The sequence below is a fragment of the Ornithorhynchus anatinus genome, chromosome 3, assembly GCF_004115215.2.
Source record: "Ornithorhynchus anatinus isolate Pmale09 chromosome 3, mOrnAna1.pri.v4, whole genome shotgun sequence".
In the NCBI taxonomy this organism is placed as follows: domain Eukaryota; kingdom Metazoa; phylum Chordata; class Mammalia; order Monotremata; family Ornithorhynchidae; genus Ornithorhynchus; species Ornithorhynchus anatinus.
In genome coordinates, this window is record NC_041730.1 from 58,392,078 (window position 1) to 58,410,672 (window position 18,595).

Below are 18,595 nucleotides of genomic sequence, written 5' to 3' on the forward strand. Positions count from 1 at the left end.
GCCTCTGCCACGGGGCTAGATTTGAGGGGGAAGGTAGAGGTCTACCCCATGACAAAAACCTATCCAGGGTGGGCCATCTCACAGTTCCACACTGTTGCTGACTTCCAGAGAAGCCACAAACCTTGAGAGTGCCTTATATCCCACAACTGGTGAATAACAGGAACTGGAGTTCTAGTCCTGTCACGACTAACACCATCACCCCAAGGTTGCTGTGTGATTACCCAACTCTGCTGCCATCATTCGAGGGGTAATGCCAATGCCCCTTTGGGATCATGCCCTGAGGCAATGACCTAACTCACTTTCTAACTGAAGAAGATTCTTCTGCCTGTCTATTCACTCTTCAGTCCCCATGCCCCACTGGGACCAGGGCTGGCAGGAACAAGAGTGTGAATGGTACTAAGATTACCATTTTCACTACAATACAGTCTTTCCTGCAGATTCTTGGTCCTGAAGTCTCAGTATTGTGACATCTTTTGGCCTCAACAGGAAACTGCATCAGCATACCTGTTTGTCAATTTATTTAATTACTTCATGCTCATTTTCATTTTTATTGCTTCAATCTCTCTAATTTCTCTTCCTTCGTATATTCGGCTTGCCTCCAGAAATTCAACCCACTTTGCATTAGTGGTGGGGGAGGTTACAGCTAGATGTAAAGAAGACTCTGCTGGGGCTATGATAAACTCCATTGGCATTTGGCGATTAATGTCTGATTGTTCTTCTTTAGGGAGACAGCTAGGCCTAGTGGAAAGAACACAGAGCAGGGAGTCAGGCGACCAGGAACTAGAACTTTAGGCAAATCACTTAACCTCTCCAAATTGGTTTAGTCATCTGTAAAACAGGGCACCTCTTAGACTGTATGGGACATAGTCTTTGTCTGATCTGATTGTCTTGCGTATAACATAGAGCAAGGTGCATAGTAAGGGCTTAATAGGCACCATAATAATATTATTATTATATTGTAAGCTTGTTGGTAGGTATTTCTTTTTTTTTAATTGTATTTCCCCATGATTTATGTATAGAATTCTCACACAGGCATTCAATATTTATTCATTTACTCCATAGTTCTATACTTCTATCATCAAATGTGACTATATATTTTATACCTTACCCTGCTCCTTGTGGGCAGGGAACATATCTACCAAATCTGTTGTATTGTGCTCTACCAAGTGCTTAATAAAATGCTTTACACACAGGAAACAATAAATACCACTGATTGATTGAATGATATTTGCTCAAACAGTTGCTCCCACTGTTCATGTACAATTTATGCCTGTCTATTTCCCCCATTGGGTCATAAGCTCCCAAAGGGCAGGAGTATTGCTTTTGCATGTATTGTGCTCTCCCAACCATCAAGTAAAATAATCAGCACATGGTAATTGTTCAATCAGTAGTCCTGAATATATGAATTAGTGAATAGAGATGTTGTTGACGATGATGATGAAGACAATGGACAGTCCTATCAGAGTCTTATCTGTGATAGAAAAGAAAACTCTTGGTATGGATTAATTTTTTAAATAATATGACCTGGATTTGCTCTCATTTGTGTCTGTGACTGAACATTACTTTCTAGTGGCATGACAGCCTTCCTTAAAACAAAAAGTTTGTCCAAAAATCTGAGGACCTCATTCATCTCCTACTCATCTTCTGAAACAAGAAACTTCTCTTCCAGCATCTCCCAAAGCCAGTCTCAAGTCACCTTCGAATCTAAAGTCCTGAATCCTTCCCTGTTGGCCTGATAGCAGAAAAAAACACTTACACACACACCCACCAACTCTCTCTATATATCTCATTTTTTCTCTCCCACTTGTCCCCCTATCTCTCTCTCTCTTACTTCTCAAGGAATTGCTCTCCTCAGTTTTGGTGACAACAACCTGTCCACAGATGCCCCAACAGCTGCTTGCTCTGAAACACAGGGCTTGTCTGTCTCATGGGGCCCAGAATTTCTGGCATATGCGTGCCTCCTACTGTCTCTTTTGTTTGAAAGTAATTTTCAGCACACCTGCTTTCTCTGACTTTCCTGACAAGCCCTCTTATAGTTCACAGGAGAAAAGCAGTTTCCAAGGCACATCCCTGTAATTCTAAATTTCTCTTTAAATCATTTCATCGAGTATTTACTTCAGTGCATCAGGAGACAATCTACACAGAGACAGCTCTAGTGCCTCAGGCCAAGATCTCATCAGATCTCATATCACAAAAGACAAAGAAGGGGATGATCCATTAAGACGATGAGTCCACTCTGCTATTAAACCAGAATCGTTCCTTACAGTATATTTTCCCTTGCCATGTCTATTCTAGCTTTAAACATCTCCAGAAATGGAGTACCCCCTGAGAAAGTATTGCACAGTTAAAACAGATGCCCTGTATGGGTGTAGTCTTTTATTTGGTTGTTTTCCTCCCAGCTTTTCAACTGAAACTGTTAATTTAAATTTCATTGGTTTTCCCCTCCTTGTTTTTTCATGGCATCACCTCCAAGAACTTTTCCTTTGACCTTAACACTTGGATATTTTTTGTATCCTACTGTCATCAGTCATCATTAAATCCACATTTTTTAGGCAAAGAAAAGAATTGGCAATTATCTAGTAAATCTGATGAAGGTATGCAGGCAATCAGGATAATACAGTTTCCCAAATCTCTTTTGTAACTCAAACTTAGATTTTGTGCCTGAATTATCTGAATAATTGTTTCAACTCTCCATTACATGTTGCATATGTGGCTTAGTGGAAAGAGCACGGATTTGGGAATCAGAGGTCGCGGGTTCTAATTCTGACTTTACCACTTGACAGCAGTGTGACTTTGGGCAAGTCACTTAACTTCTCTGTGCCTCAGTTATTTCATCTGTAAAATGGGTATTAAGAATGTGAGCCTCTCCTGGGACAACCTGATAACCTTGTATCTCCCCCGCTCTTAGAATAGTGCTTGGCACATAGTAAGCACTTATCAAATGCCATTATTATTAAACATAGGCTTGGTCACCTGGTGAAAATTTACTTGTAAAGTAGTAGTGATGGTGTTTATTAGCTGACTGTGTGCTGAATCTCTCAATCCTTCTCTGTTGGGTGTTATGTGAAAATGATCTAGCTATTTGCCCAGGCTCATACATATTCTGGGGTCTGCACATTGTTGTGTGATAATCAGATTTTGTGATAATCAGACAAATAGTGTGGCTTACTGGAAAGAGTTTGGGCCTGGGAATCAGAGGACCTGGGTTCTCTGTCATTTGTCTGCTGTGTGACCTTGAGTAAGTCACTTAACTTCTCTGTGCCTTAATTCTCTCATTTGCAAAATGGGGATTCAATATCTGTTCTCCCTCTTCCTCAGTCCATAAATCCTATGTGGGACCTGATTATCTTACATCTACCCCAGAACTTAGTTCAGTACTTGGCCCGTAGTAAGCATTTAACAAAAACCATTATTATCATTATAATTATCATTATTATTCCAAATAATTTTCAGGGGATTTCTCAGCAAGAATATGCACATGTTAGTTGGTGGGATTCTGTTTCAGAACTTGGAAAATATATGCCCAGTCATTCCATTTTCAATATCCTTCCATTTCCTTCCTGTTCTAATCTTACTTTTGACATCAGAGGAGCAAGGTCCACAAGAGTTTGATGAGGGGCAGGAGCAAAATCCAGTTCAAGCCTAATTCCCTTCTTTTTTCTGCGATGTCAAGTGCCAGTGATCCTTCTCTCTTTTGCCACTTCCTCCCTTCCTCCACAAGCATGGGATGGTGGTTGTGTAGGGAATTCAGAACACACCCTATCCCTCCCATGGATGCAAACCCTCCTCTGCAGCATGTATTCAGTTAAATTTAAAGAAGAGAAAAAATACCTTTACTGGCCTTTTCCTTACAAATAACTCAAGTTAAGAACCATTTTTAAATAATGAATACATTTTACCTCTCATTTGCTGATTCTAAAGTGGATATGACTCAGCAAGGAAGACAAATTATCCTGCTTGTTCTGCCCATATGATTAAAATATCACCTAACAGACACCCATTTCTAAACTCACTCCACTCAAGGACAGTTCCTCAAAGATCTAAGCTTCTAAAGAAAGGCCTGAAGACTGTTATTTGAGTAAAAAAAAATCTGGAGACAGAGAGAGAGAGAGAGAGACAGAAAGAGAGAGAGAGTGTCTCTCTCACTGTTTCTCTCATTTTTCCCTTTTTCTGTATTACTCTCTCCTCCTCACTTTTTATCTCTATTTCTCATCCTTTTAGTTCAAGTCATCCTTCTGTAGATAGGACAGCTGAGTTTTGTTTTTTTTAAGACAAAGAAAGGGTACCTGAAGGAGAAAGAGAGAGACAGAAAGAAACTGAGGAAGGCACGAACAGAACTAATTTGAGCAAGGACAAGCAGAGAAGGGTAGAGGTCAGCCTCCTTATACAGGTAGTATTAGGTCATCTAGAGTTTAGGAACTCTTCCTATTAGTTTAATTTAAAGCTCATCACATCTCAATAAATTTGGCTTACAGTTTGATCCAATCCTCATACACATGGCTGTTTCTCACAAATCTCCCCCCCTCAAGCAGAATGAAAGTTGACCTTGCTTAATCAATTATAATAATAATTGATAACTATGGTATTTCTAAAGTGCTTACTGTTTGCCAGGCACTGAACTAAGCACTAGGGTAGACATATGATAATGGGATCAGACAAAATCCTCATCCTTCATTGAGTTTAGAGTAGGGAGGAAAATGGGTAATCGTGAAACAGCTGTCTGTTCTGCTATGGAGAGAATGATATCCAAGTGAGTTTCTTCATCCAAGAATGCCTCTTTGTTGTGAATTGCAATGGTAAGAGTTGAATGGAGTTAGGGAAGATAAAGAAAGGGCACTTTTGAGGTATGGAAAGGGGACCAGTGGATGCAAAAAGGAAAAACACTCTCCATTTAATTGTTTAGAGAAAAGCAAAGGCTAAATTCAACCATGAAATTCCCATCACCCTCAGAATGATGCCCCAAAGTCATTTCAACTTTCCATCTGAAATGAGGGTTTTTTCCCCCTTTTGTTCATGGTGCTTGTTAACCACTTACTATGTGCCAGGCACTGTAGTAAGTGGTGGTGTAGATAATAGCTAATCAGATTGAACAGTGCTCTGCACATAGTAAGCGCTTAACAAATACCAACATTATTATTATTATTAGATTGGGCACAGTCCACGTCCCACAAGGGATTTGCGTCTTAATCCCCATTCTACAGATGAGAAGCAGTGTGATGTAAATGGGTAGGGCATGGGCCTGGGAACCAGAAAGAGTTGGGTCCTAATCGCAGCTGCACCACTTGTATGCTGTAATAATAACAATGACTGTGCTATTTGTTAAGCTCTTACTATGTGCCAGGCACTGCACTAAATGCTGGGGTGGATACAAGCAAATAGGATTGGACACAGCCCTTATCCTATGCAGCGCTCACAGTCTCAATCCCCATTTTACAGATGAGGTAACTGAACCATACAGAAGTATCCTCAGAGGAGATCTCTTCCCTCCTCGCAAGTGCCACCCCCTCCACCTGCGCCTCGGACCCCATTCCCTCTCACCTTCTTAAAACCATCGCCCCTGCCCTCCTCCCTTCCTTAACTTCTATTTTTAACCACTCAATCTCCAAGGGCTCCTTCCCCTCTGCCTTCAAACATGCCCACGTCTCCCCCATCCTAAAAAAACCCGCTCTTGACCCCACTTCCCCCTCCAGTTATCACCCTATCTCCCTACTACGCTTCCTTTCCAAAATCCTAGAACGAGTCGTCTACAATCGATGCTTAGAATTCCTTAACTCCCATTCTCTCCTAGACCCCCTCCAATCTGGCTTCCGTCCCCTCCACTCTACCGAGACTGCTCTCTCTAAGGTCACCCGTGACCTCCTTCTTGCCAAATCCAATGGCTCCTACTCCATTCTAATCCTCCTTGACCTCTCTGCTGCCTTTGACACTGTCGACCATTCCCTCCTCCTCCATACCTTATCTCACCTTGGCTTCACGGACTCCGTCCTCTCCTGGTTCTCCTCTTATCTCTCTGGCCGGTCATTCTCGGTCTCCTTCGCGGCGCCTCCTCCCCCTCCCATCCTTTAACTGTTGGAGTTCCTCAAGGGTCAGTTCTTGGCCCCCTTCTGTTCTCCATTTACACTCACTCCCTCGATGAACTCATTCGCTCTCACGGCTTTGACTACCATCGCTACGCAGATGACACGCAGATCTACATCTCCGCCCCTGTCCTCTCCCCCTCCCTTCAGGCTCTCATCTCCTCCTGCCTCCAGGATGTCTCCACCTGGATGTCGGCCCGCCACCTAAAACTCAACATGAGCAAGACTGAGCTCCTCATCTTCCCTCCCGAACCGGGTCCTCTCCCAGACTTCCCTATCACTGTAGATGGCACGACCATCCTTCCCGTCTCTCAGGCCCGCAATCTCGGTGTCATCCTTGACTCGTCCCTCTCGTTCACCCCACACATCCTATCCGTTACCAAGACCTGCCGGTTTCACCTTTACAATATCGCCAAGATCCACCCTTTCCTCTCCACCCAAACGGCTACCTTACTGCTACGGGCTCTCGTTATATCCCGGCTAGACTACTGCTACTGTGTCAGCCTTCTCTCTGATCTCCCTTCCTCCTCTCTCGTCCCGCTCCAGTCTATTCTTCACTCCGCTGCCCGGCTCATCTTCCTGCAGAAACGATCTGGGCATGTCACTCCCCTTCTTAAACAACTCCAGTGGTTGCCTATCAACCTCCGCTCCAAACAAAAACTCCTCACTCTAGGCTTCAAGGCTCTACATCACCTTGCCCCTTCCTACCTCTCCTCCCTTCTCTCTTTCTACCGCCCACCCCGCACGCTCCGCTCCTCCGCCGCCCACCTCCTCACCGTCCCTTGGTCTCGCCTATCCCGCCGTCGACCCCTGGGCCATGTCCTCCCGCGGTCCTGGAACGCCCTCCCTCCTCACTTCCGCCAAACTGATTCTCTTCCCCTCTTCAAAACCCTACTTAAAACTCACCTCTTCCAAGAGGCCTTCCCAGACTGAGCTCCTCTTCTCCCTCTACTCCCTCTACCACCCCCCTTCACCTCTCTGCAGCTTAACCCTCTTTTCCCCCCATTTCCCTCTGCTCCTCCCCCTCTCCCTTCCCATCCCCTCAGCACTGTACTCGTCTGATCAACTGTATATATTTATTACCCTATTTATTTTGTTAATGAAATGTACATCGCCTTGATTCTATTTAGTTGCCATTGTTTTTACGAGATGTTCTTCCCCTTGACTCTATTTATTGCCATTGTTCTTATCTGTCCATCTCCCCCGATTAGACTGTAAGCCCGTCAAACGGCAGGGACTGTCTCTGTTGCCGACTTGTTCATTCCAAGCGCTTAGTACAGTGCTCTGCACATAGTAAGCGCTCAATAAATACTATTGAATGAATAAAGTGATTTACCCACGGTCACACAACAGTCAAGTAATGGAGCAGGGATTCAAACCCACGAACCTCTGACTCCTAGTCCTGTGCTCTATCCACTAGGCCATGTTACTTCTCTACTGATGTGTGACCTTGGGCAAGTCACTTCACTGTGTCTCAGTTACCTCAACTGTAAAATGGAGATTAAGACAGTGAGCACCATGTGGGACAGGGACTGTGTCCAACCTCATAACCTTGTATCTACCCCAGTGCTTGGCATATATTAAGTGCTTAAAAAAATCATTATTATGTAACTGAGGCACAGAGAAGTGAAGTAACTTGCCCAAGGTCACTCAGCAGACAAGCGGCAAAACTGGGATTAAAACCCAGGCTCTCTGACTCTCAGGCCAGGGCTCTATCCACTAGGCCATGCTGCCTCTCCCAGGCACCTAGAGTTCACTCAGGCAGCCAATAGGTAAATTCTCTGCCAAGATGCAGCCTCATCTTGAGGACTACTCTCATCTCCTTAAGTGCTTAGTATAGTATAATCACTTGGAACAATTCTCTGCACAAAGTAAGGGCTCAGTGAATAAGATTGATTGGTCAGTTGATCTCTTTGCTGCTAAGGGACTATCCTTGTGGCACTGTGGGCCGGGATGAAGAAGCCCCTTCACATCTGCCTCATTCTAGACCCAGTTGTACAGTGCAGTGCTGAGCTTTCCTAAATGACATAAGTGATGCAAATGAATGCTAGACCTAGGAACTGTGTCTTGACTAACAAACTCATGCATAGTCTTTACGTGCTTCAGAATGACCCTGCTACACATGGATCACCCTGTGTCATGTGTAGGAAAGAGGGATCCATGGATTATTTGTCTGGAACTGTCTTCTGTTCTCTGTCAACTGGTGGGAGCCGATGACTTCCTAGTCTCTTTAAGAAATATTTTATGTATGTACATTTTTATACATGTTTATAATTATAGTAAGCTCCCTGTGGGCAGAAAACATGTATACCAACTCTATTGGACTCTCCCAAAGGCGTACTACAGTGCTCGGCACACAGTAAGCAACTAATAAATATCACTGATTACATTTTATGGATCTTGAAAGGCATAGGAGGATAATCATCAAATTGATAACTCCTTGAGGGCAGGGAATGGGTCTTGTCTGTGTTGTACTCTCCCTTGTGGTCAAAACAGTAGTTAGAAATTCAGTGGGCCTTCAGTAAACACCACCACTTTACTGGTTGTCCTGTTATAATAATAATAATCATGAAAGTTTATTTTAAGACAATCAATATTGCCTAGAGAAAAGAGCAAGAGTCTGGGAGTCATAGGGCCTGGGTTCTAATCCCAATTGTCACTTACCTTCTCTATGATTCTGGGCAAATCATTTGGCTTCTCTATGCCTCTGTTTGCTCATCTCAAAAATGGGGGTTAAATTCCTGTTTTCCTCCCCCTTAGACTATGAGTCCCATGTGGGCCAGGGACAATGTCCAATTTGATTATCTTGTATCTCTCCCAGTGGTTAATATCAATTAATCAATCATATTTAATGAGTGTTTACTGTGTGTCAAGTACTAAGTGCTTGGGAGAGTACAGTATCGCAGAGTTGGTAGACACCTTATCTGCCCATAATGAGCTAACACTCTAGAGGGGAAAACATACATTAATAGAAAAAAATTATGGACATATTGATAAATGCTGTGGGGCTGAGGAGGGGTGAATAAAAAGTGAAAATCCAAGTTCACAGCTGATGCAAAAGGGAGTAGGAGAAGAGGAATTGAGGACTTAGGGAAGATCTCTTCGAGCAGATGTGTTTATAAGGTGAAGAGAGTGATGGAGATGGAGAAAAGGTGAAGGTGGAGAGAGTGATGGTCTTTTGAAAGTGAAGAGGGCGGGCCTTCCAGGTGAAAGGCAGGACATGAGCAAAAGGTGAGCAGTGAAACAGATGAGATCAAGGTACAGTAAGTAGATTGTCATTAGAGGACAGAAGAATGCAGTCTGGGATGTAGTAGGAAATCAGGGAGGGAAGATAGGAGGGGAAAGGTAATTGAGTGTTTTAAAGGCTATGGTAAGGAGTTTCTGTTCGATGCAGAGGTGGGTGGGGGAATTTTGGAGGTTCTGAAGAAGTGGAGAAACAAGGACATGATCGTTTTGGTAGAAAAATGATCTGGGCAGTGGAGTGAAATATGGGCTGGAGTGGAAAGAGACAGAAGGCAGAGAGGTCAAAAAGGAAGCTGATGCAATAATCGAGGCAAGATAAAATAAGAGTTTGGATTAATGAAGTAGCAGTTTGGATGGAAAGGAATAGTTCTTAATGTATAGTAAGCTTATCAAATATTATCATTATTATATAATTATGCAGAAGATTCTAATGGACTAGAATAGGAATTGTTAGAAAAGAATGAAGCAAGGTTCTTGCCTTTGGTGGAATTTCTAATACTAATGACAAAATCCACTCCATAATCTTAATTAGTCCTCATTGTCGATAGCAGCATGCCAAAGGTTTTCTTATATTCGCTCAAGTTTAGGTTTTTGGGGTTTTTTTAGTACAATAATTATACTAAGTTTACTATACTATATGTGCCAGGCACTAAACTAAATGCTGGAGTAGATACAAGTTAATCAGGTTGGACACAGTCTCCCTGTCCCTCATAGGGCTCACAGTCTTACTCTCCATTTTAGAGATGAGGTAACTGAGGCCTAGAGAAGTTAAGTGACTTGCCTAAGGTCACACAGCAGATGTTTCAGAGCCGGGATTAGAATCCAGATCCTCTGTCTTCCAGACCCATGATCTTTCCACTAGGATACATTGCTTCTCAATGTTGAGATGCCTTTCCGAGCATAAAGCAGAAGGGCTACTATGCACCAGGGCTTCACGATCTTATGCATTCTTATCTAAAAGTCTAGAAAATGGATGTCATTTATTTTATGATGAAGGGATACTGAGAATCTTCTTTGTCCATTAGAGTTGCTTTCCTTTGCAAGTGGGGCTGGTTCTGAGCTCAGCATCCACACATTCACAAACTATTGGAATAAATGCTTTCTTCAAGGTATGGAAAGGTCTCTTGAGTCTTTCCAGGTGTGTGAGATGCCTATCCTCTCCCCACCAACAACTAAAAATGATTCATGCTTCCTTCCAGCCCTCAGCATGTGGGGACAGTAAAATCCATCCGCAGATCCACACCACAAAAGAGAGTGATAAACTTCTCGGAAAAGCCATTACAATGCCTAAACTTGAGTAACACTCAATCTCTCTCCTTTTATGTATTAAGTGAAATGGAAAAAACTCCCCCATATTTTCCCCCCAGCCACTATGAATACCATTCACTTTCTCTCTCTCTCCAGTTTGCCGGTGATAAAATACTTATTCCACGTAGTCCTGGATACCGATCTGCAAAAATGTGACTTCCCAATGCATTGACATTCATATTTAGTCTGTAAAGTCAAGTCATTTTGGAGGGAAAAGGAGTACAATTTGCTATGTAATGCACTGAGACAATCCTATATCTCCTACTGCATTTCATGACAGATCTTATAAAAGATCGTAAATTACTATCTGTTGAAATATATGAATTTAATGGAATCCATTAATGCACACCTGCACATAAGAGATTTTGCAAGCCAGAAGATATGATCAGTCAAACAGCTTTAATAGTTATTAATTAGAGGAGCTCACTATTTATTTCCTGACTACCTAGAAATTTTAAAGTATTGTAGTTCTTTCACTTTGGGACTTTAGGAATATAATGGAAAAAGCTTTTCTTTTTTTAAATAAAAACTCATATTTCTTCTGTCAGTGGTCTTTGAAGTTGGAAGTTTTTGGTATGGGACATTATTTTCATAAGGAACTAAAGCAGTTGTTAAAGGGTAAAAATGTATACCTATTAATCCAATCCCACCAAAAGCAAAATGAAACGAAAACAGCATCCTAAGATTTAAACATTTTCTCTGAATGGGATGTAGCTTTGCTATATGCCACTCCAATAGCACATCCTGAAATCAAACAATTCATTTTTTAAAATCTAATGAATTAATAACTCAGCTAGATGCTACTAATTTCCCTGATAGCTATTTTACTTTTATGTCAGAGATGAAGGATGTTTTCAGACAGCTTAGTCCTTTTTGTTCAGTTGGTTGCTGATAGTTTCCCAGGGTTTAAATCAAGAAGGTCATCTCAGATGCTAGGACTGTTTATTTGGTGCACATGAGGAGTGTATTTATTCATTTTAATATCTATCTCCCCCTCTAGACTGTGAGATTCTTGCAGGCAGGGAAGGAGGGAAGGAGGTCTATCACTTTTATTGTATTGTTCTCTCCCAAGTAGTACAGTGCTCTGCACACAGTAAGTGCTTATAAATGCCACAGATAGATTGAGAGCTTGTTACTGATTTAAAAACAGGTGGACTCAGTGCCTACTTTCTAGTAGTCAGGCTATGGCCTAGTGGAAAGAGCATGAGCCTGGTAGTCAAAGACCTGTGGTCTATTCCCACCTTTGTCATGTGCCTACTGGGTCACCTTGGACAAGTCACTTAACTTCTTTGTACCTCAGTTTATTCATTCTAGAAATGGAATTAAATACTTATTCTCCCTTCTACTTAGATTGGGTGTCCAATGAGAGACAGTGACTGTGTCTGGCCTGAATATTTTGTATCTATATCAGTGTTTACATGCAGTGCTTGGCACATAATAATAATAATAATAATAATAATAATAATAATAATTCTGGTATGTGTTAAGCACTTCCTATGTGCCAGGCATGTATTATGTGCTGGGGTGGATACAAGCAAATTGGGTTGGACACAGTCCCTGTTCCATGTGGGGCTCACAGTCTCAATCCCCATTTTACAGATGAGGTAAATGAGGCTCAGGGAAGGGAGTAATTTGCCCAAGGTCATACAGCAGGCAAATGGCAGAGCCGGGGTTAGAACCCACGACTTTCTGACTCCCAGGCCCATGCTCTATCCACTACACCAAGGACTTCACAAATACCACCATTACTATAAGAGACCAAATGCCAATTTAAAAGATTCAGAACTGTCATACCTTGGGCAGTCTATGAACTATCATCCCATGCTTTTAAAACCATTTAGGCCAAGGACAACTGAAATGTCTCCATGATTTTGGAATTTCATCAAGTATTTCATTCCATGGCCCACACAAACCAATCCCACTTGTGGGGCTGTGATGAGAACTTGCCATTTAGAAAGGACCATTTTGATAATATTGTTGATTCCTTGATGACTCAAAGAATATACTCTGTGGTGATTATTATTGAGCCTAAATAGCCTGTTTTCATAGAGAAAAGCAGGCTGGTACATATATGAGAAATGAAAGAAGTGAGAAAAAGAGTGAGCAAGAAGAAGAAGAACAGGAAAGAGAGGAGAAATGGAAGGAGGGAGTGGTTCAGAGAAGGATGGAGAGGAAGTAGAAGGAAAAAGAAAAATAATGGGAAAACAGGAAAAGAGAGGGAGGAAGAGGAGGAACAGGAATATGGGTGACTCTCCTAGTACTTTCACTGGTTTCCTTTACCATATCCCTATTCAGTTAGCCCCGTCACCACTGCAACCTGGGTAAAGTGAGAAGCAGCGTGGCTCAGTGGAAAGAGCATGGGCTTTGGAGTCAGGGCTCATGAGTTCGAATCCCAGCTCTGCCACTTGTCGGCTGTGTGACTGTGGGCAAGTCACTTAACTTCTCTGTGCCTCAGTTCCCTCATCTGTAAAATGGGGATTAAGACTGTGAGCCCCATGTGGGACAACCTGATTCCCCTATGTTCACCCCAGCGCTTAGAACAGTGCTCGGCACATAGTAAGCGCTTAACAAATACCAACATTATTATTATTAATGGAGACCACACAGGCTTAGCAGCTCCCTTACAGGCTATTCAGTTGAGCAGTAATATTTACTGAGAGCTTCCTTTGTGCAGAACACTGTACTAAGTGTTTGTGAGAGCACAATACAACAGAGTTGGTAGACAGTCCCAGCCCACAACAAGTTTATAGTCTAGAAGTGGAGATGGAAATTAATATAAATTACAGATATATACACAAGTGCTGTGTGACTGAAGGTGGGGTAAATATCCAGTGCCCGAAAAATACAGATCCAAAGTCTATTCCATGGAGTCTCCAAAATGGCCTAGAACAATCATGTTGGCTCTTGAAATAATGGCAGCTGTAGTAGCAGTCGTTCTATGCAAGGGTTACCATTGAAGAGGAAAGGAGAGTAGGTATTCTCCCTCTCTAGATTATAAGCTCATTGTGGGCAGGGAACATGTCTGTTATACTGAGCTCACCCAAGTACTTAGTACAGTGCTCTGCACACAGTAAGAGCTCAATAAATATGATTGATCGACTGAGGTATTTGATCTCCAATTTGTAGAGGAGAAAAATGAGGTCCTGAAAAGTTAAGTGACTTGCCCAAGGTCACAAAGCAGACTCCCAGTCCTTTACTCTTTCCATTAGACCATACTGCCTCTGAACATGCACAATAGAAAAGGTTATAATAGTATGATTCTCATTTGCTGAGCTAGGTATATGGGGCTTTGGGGGAAAATTTGTTGAAGGTGATTGTGGGGATTTGGAATTGTTCCCTAAACCTTTGCTTAATGCAAACTCATTGAATTTTTATATCTTTTCATCTCCATGTGGGTAGAGGTGGGAAGAGAGTGAGGTAAAGAGGAGAAAACCCTAATATGCATTTTGAGAGGAGGACTTGGATAGCTAGACATGTTTCCTTCCTCAACAAACAACTCGGGGTCATTTTCTGAGCCCAGCTCCCCTGGAGATAAAACAAGAATCTGCCTCTCCCATCAAAGGCAGGAATGACTGACCTCAAACCCCAGATCAAATGTGCCTGGAAATGAATGAGAAGTAGGAGTTGCTCATAAAATTAAAGTGAATGGAGAAAGTATGTGACCAGGATATTAACTGAGCAAGGAATCGAGGATTCGAGAGGGCTCCTTCTTCTTCCTCATCCTTCCTCATGGACACTGAGGAAAGAAGCTGCTCCCTCTCTTCCCCCACTGAATCAGGATACACATATCTGTTTAGGTGTCTGTGCAAAACAATTTCAGCTGCTTCCCATCAGTGCCCTCATCTCATTTTAAGCAGAATAAGCGATATGACTGACAACCAAGGAACTTTGCCAATCCATTTCTACAGACACTTCAATTTGGACTACAGTATAATCATAAAAAAAAATCAGATTGCACAGTTTCCTCTCTCTCAAATAGTGAATATCCAGACACAAAATGGATCTGTTTAGCATATGTTCTTTGTCTGTCTTTGCTTTTTGTTTGCAAACTTCTCTGAGGCAAACATGCCACAAATTCATAGCAAATGGATTCTAGATATGTAGATTGGAAATGTCATTTTAAAATGCATTTTCATTGTGGCAGACCATCTAGCAGGATATTGCAAAATGTATTAAATTCTATAACATAGCCACAATTAGAAGGTCACCCAGCCTTCAAAGCCATCTGCCAGGATATCGTGTAATGTATTGTTTTTAAATGGCAGTGTAGGTGCATGGAATGCTTCAGGTTTTACTGGATCTAGTGTAGCACAAAAGAAGGAAAACAAAAGACCAAGTGAATGATTATATTAGTGTGATGAACATTTGAAAGATCATATGCCCGTACGGTGCACAGACAGTGCACAGGGTTAAGTGGGTACGGTACTAAGAGAGGCTGTGGAGTGGGTTCATTTAGAGGAATGTTTACCAAGATGTTGAAGGGCTGACTGGTGATTGATTGTGAGATGATTGCAGAGAGTAATCAGGACAGTGAACAAATGGGGCATTTGTGGAGATCAATAGAGGGACCAGAAATCTAGGTCGCTCACCCACATCCTCCCTCTGGCCGGGAACGCCTATCCCATTCATATATGACAGACCACCACTCTCCCCACCTTTGAAGCCTTATTAAAAGTCACATCTCCTTCAAGAGCCTTCTCTGACTAAATCCTCATTTCCCCTACTCCCTCTCCTTTCTATGCCTGAACTGGGATTTGTGCCATAAACTGGATTAGCACTGGGAGTGGAATATCAGTGTGACCAGCCAAAACCTTGGCACCCAGCAGGCAGTGGTAATCTTTATGACGGGGAAATCAAGTCTGTCTGAAGTCACCCCCTAGAAAGTAAACACCTTTCCCACAAAAGACTATCCCTCTGCCCATCTTGGTCCACTCCATTCCCCAATCTTGGTGAGGAAATAGGCTGACCACTGTCTTGCTAACCAACTAGGAGGGAAGGGGCAAATCACCCAAATCTGGTGATGAAGCACTTTCCTGCCTGGGGAAGGGTGGACTGTGGAGGTTGGAAAGGAAGGAAGGAGAAGCTCAGAGTTAGGGAAATCCATTGTTCTTTCCACAGTGCTTGGTACAGTGCTCTGCACATGGTAAGTGCTCAATAAATACCATTGAGTAAATCAATTATTGAGCACTTATGATGTGCAGAGCACATGGTAAGTGCTCAGTAAATACCATTGAGTAAATCAATTATTGAGCACTTATGATGTGCAGAGCACTGTTCTAAGCACTTAGGAGAGTACAATTTAACATAGTTGGTAGACATATTTCCTAGAGGGGAAAAGAGAGACAATTCCACATGTACATTTACCAAAAAAACAGTTTTGTATTTACAAATAAAACAATTACAGATATGTATGTAGATGCAGTGGAACTGAGGTTGGGGTGAAAAAAAGCAGTGCAGAACCAAATGCAAGAGTGAGGCAGAAGGGAGAGGGAGTAGAAGGAGCAAGGTGATTGACTGTTTTAAAGACAATGGTATTGAGTTTCTGTTTGATGCACAGATGGATGGACAACCACTGAGGTTCTTGAGGAGAGGGAAGACTTGTTCTGAACATTTGTTTTAGAGAAATAATTCAGGCCACAGAATTAAATATCAACTGGAGTGGGGAGCGATGGGAGGCAGGAAGATCAACGAGGAGGTTGCTACAGTAGTCAAGGCAGGAAATGATAATTGCTTGGATCAGCGTGGTAGTTTGGATAGAGAGGATAGGGTGGATTTTAATGATTTTATGAAGGTAGAACTGACAGAATATGGTTTTAGATTTAATATATGGGTTGAATAAGAGATGAGTCATGAATTATGCTGTCACAGACTTGTGAGACAGAGAGGACAGTGGTGCTTTCTATAGTGATGGGAAAATCACAGCAGGGAAGACCGGGGTTGGGTGGGAAGATGAGGAGTTCTGTTTCGGCCATGTTAAGTTTGAGATGCTTGCAGGAGATCTAAAAAAGATGGCTGCAAGGAAGGGAGAAATGTGAGGCCTTAGAAGAGAGAGGTCAGGACTGGATAGGGACATTTGGGATTCATCTGCATAGCGAGGCTAATTGAAGCCATGGGAGCTATTAAGTTCCCAAAGAGACTGGTGTAAATGGAGAATAGAAGGATATACAGAACTGCTGGGCCTTGAGGGACTCCCACAGTTACCGGGTGGAAGGCAGAGAAGGAGCCCACAAAAATGATTAAGAATGGGTTGCCATTGAGATAACCAGATAACCAGGAGAGGATAGTATCAGTGAAGTGAAGGTTGAGAAGAAGGATAGAGTTGTGGTCACTGGATTTGTCAAAAAGAAGGCCAGTGTTGATCCTAGAGAGGATGGTTTAATGTTCAACCATTAAGAATTACCTATTTGCTTCAGTTAAGCAACACAGGAGCTCTTCCCCCAATTAAGCACCCAAATTGAACTTCCTGGAAATGTTAATCACTTGATTACAAATTTACAAGAGAAGAGGGTAGGAGACACTGCCTATTTCCTGCCAGGTCAAAAAACTGTGAATGGGGAATAATGAACCAGAAAGTAAGAGAACTACCTTTCTTGTTGCCTTGTTCTTAATAGTTCTTGTTAAGCAATTTCTGTGTACCAAGGATGGTACTAAGCACTGGAATTGATACAACACCATCAGATCAGACACAGGCCCTTTATCACACAGGTTTCACAGTCTAGACCCTACATTAGTGCAAGAGACTTATAAAAGCCAGGATAAAGCTACCTTGAGGAAATCTTGAATGGCAGAGAAATAAGCCAGAATTGAACAGAGACTGACTGAAAACAAAATGTTAGGTTATATGTGAAGTCTAATACTATTTTTTAATTTTTATAGAATGTTAACTCTGAGACTTGGACAGGTATTCAAAACAAGCAGCTCTCTTTTTATCTCCCCTTAACTGATGTCACTTACAAGATGATCAGATCCAAAGCAAGAGCCAGAATGGCTGAAGTCCAGCTTTCCAATCCTCACACCAAGACTGTTCTAGAGCCCCTATAGAGTGTTATATCAAAATATATCCTCCATCAAAAAATTCTCAGATTAACACACTTTTACCATATTTATTTCTTTAAGTCCAATTATTTGAACCACTACCAAAATTATCTTTAGTCATTTTACAGTTTTTATATTCTATTTGAATATGCAAACTATTCAGTTAAAATACTAGCACAACTGCCAAAACTTCCACTGCTATATCTTCATGAATCAAAGAGATGGCAACACACTGAGGAAGAGAGAGAGAAGGGTGAGAGAAGAGGGAGAATATAAAGCTAAGTAAAGAGTGCTCATTAGGGAGAGAGGGAATAATCCACTCGATGAAAATGTTCAACAAATTGAGATAAAAATACTCCTTTGAGTGACATCAAGCACTAATGTACAGCATTCACTACAAATGCCCAGTTTCTTTTCTTCCTAAATCTTACCTTTTCATTCTTTCAGAAAATTTTAACTTCAGTTTCACTCTGACTTTTCAGGAGGTCTTAAGAGCCCCAAGTTTAGCTAGTGAAGGAGAGACCCCAGCCCTTCACAGAGGAATTTCCAAATGCCATCAAATAATTTCCTCTTCTGAAATTTCACCTTCAAGGGACTGCTGGCTACCTCGCTCAGCCTCATCAGCTGAGATGAAGTTGCAGCTGAAGGAAACACACCTAATCAGAGTTTAAAGTGACAGGGCTGGGGGAGGGGAGAGGAAAGACTCACCCTAACTTGGGTCCCAACCAAAGTGGTGGGAATTTGTATCAGCTTGCCACTTACAACTCACCATCCTTCACTGGTTTAAAATCAGCTCCCTTGAAAATCAATTTCACCTGTGCTTAGAGGAATGGGTGAACACAGTTCCATTTTGTTTTTTAATTTTAATCATGTATAGGCAAAACCTGATATTTTATTTTCTGGAAAGGAGTAGGAGGTTGTCTTATTTAAGG

The 18,595-nt window shown here is 42.0% G+C and overlaps 1 long non-coding RNA gene across 1 annotated transcript; it reads right to left on the bottom strand.

Annotated features, from left to right (window-relative positions):
• Positions 1-501: 501 nt before the first annotated feature.
• On the bottom strand, positions 502-18,283 carry LOC114810056. Its single transcript, XR_003757784.2, has 2 exons — positions 18,095-18,283; positions 502-738 (listed from the first exon to the last, which is right to left on the bottom strand). It is a non-coding gene; the product is annotated as an uncharacterized LOC114810056 (long non-coding RNA).
• Positions 18,284-18,595: the final 312 nt, after the last annotated feature.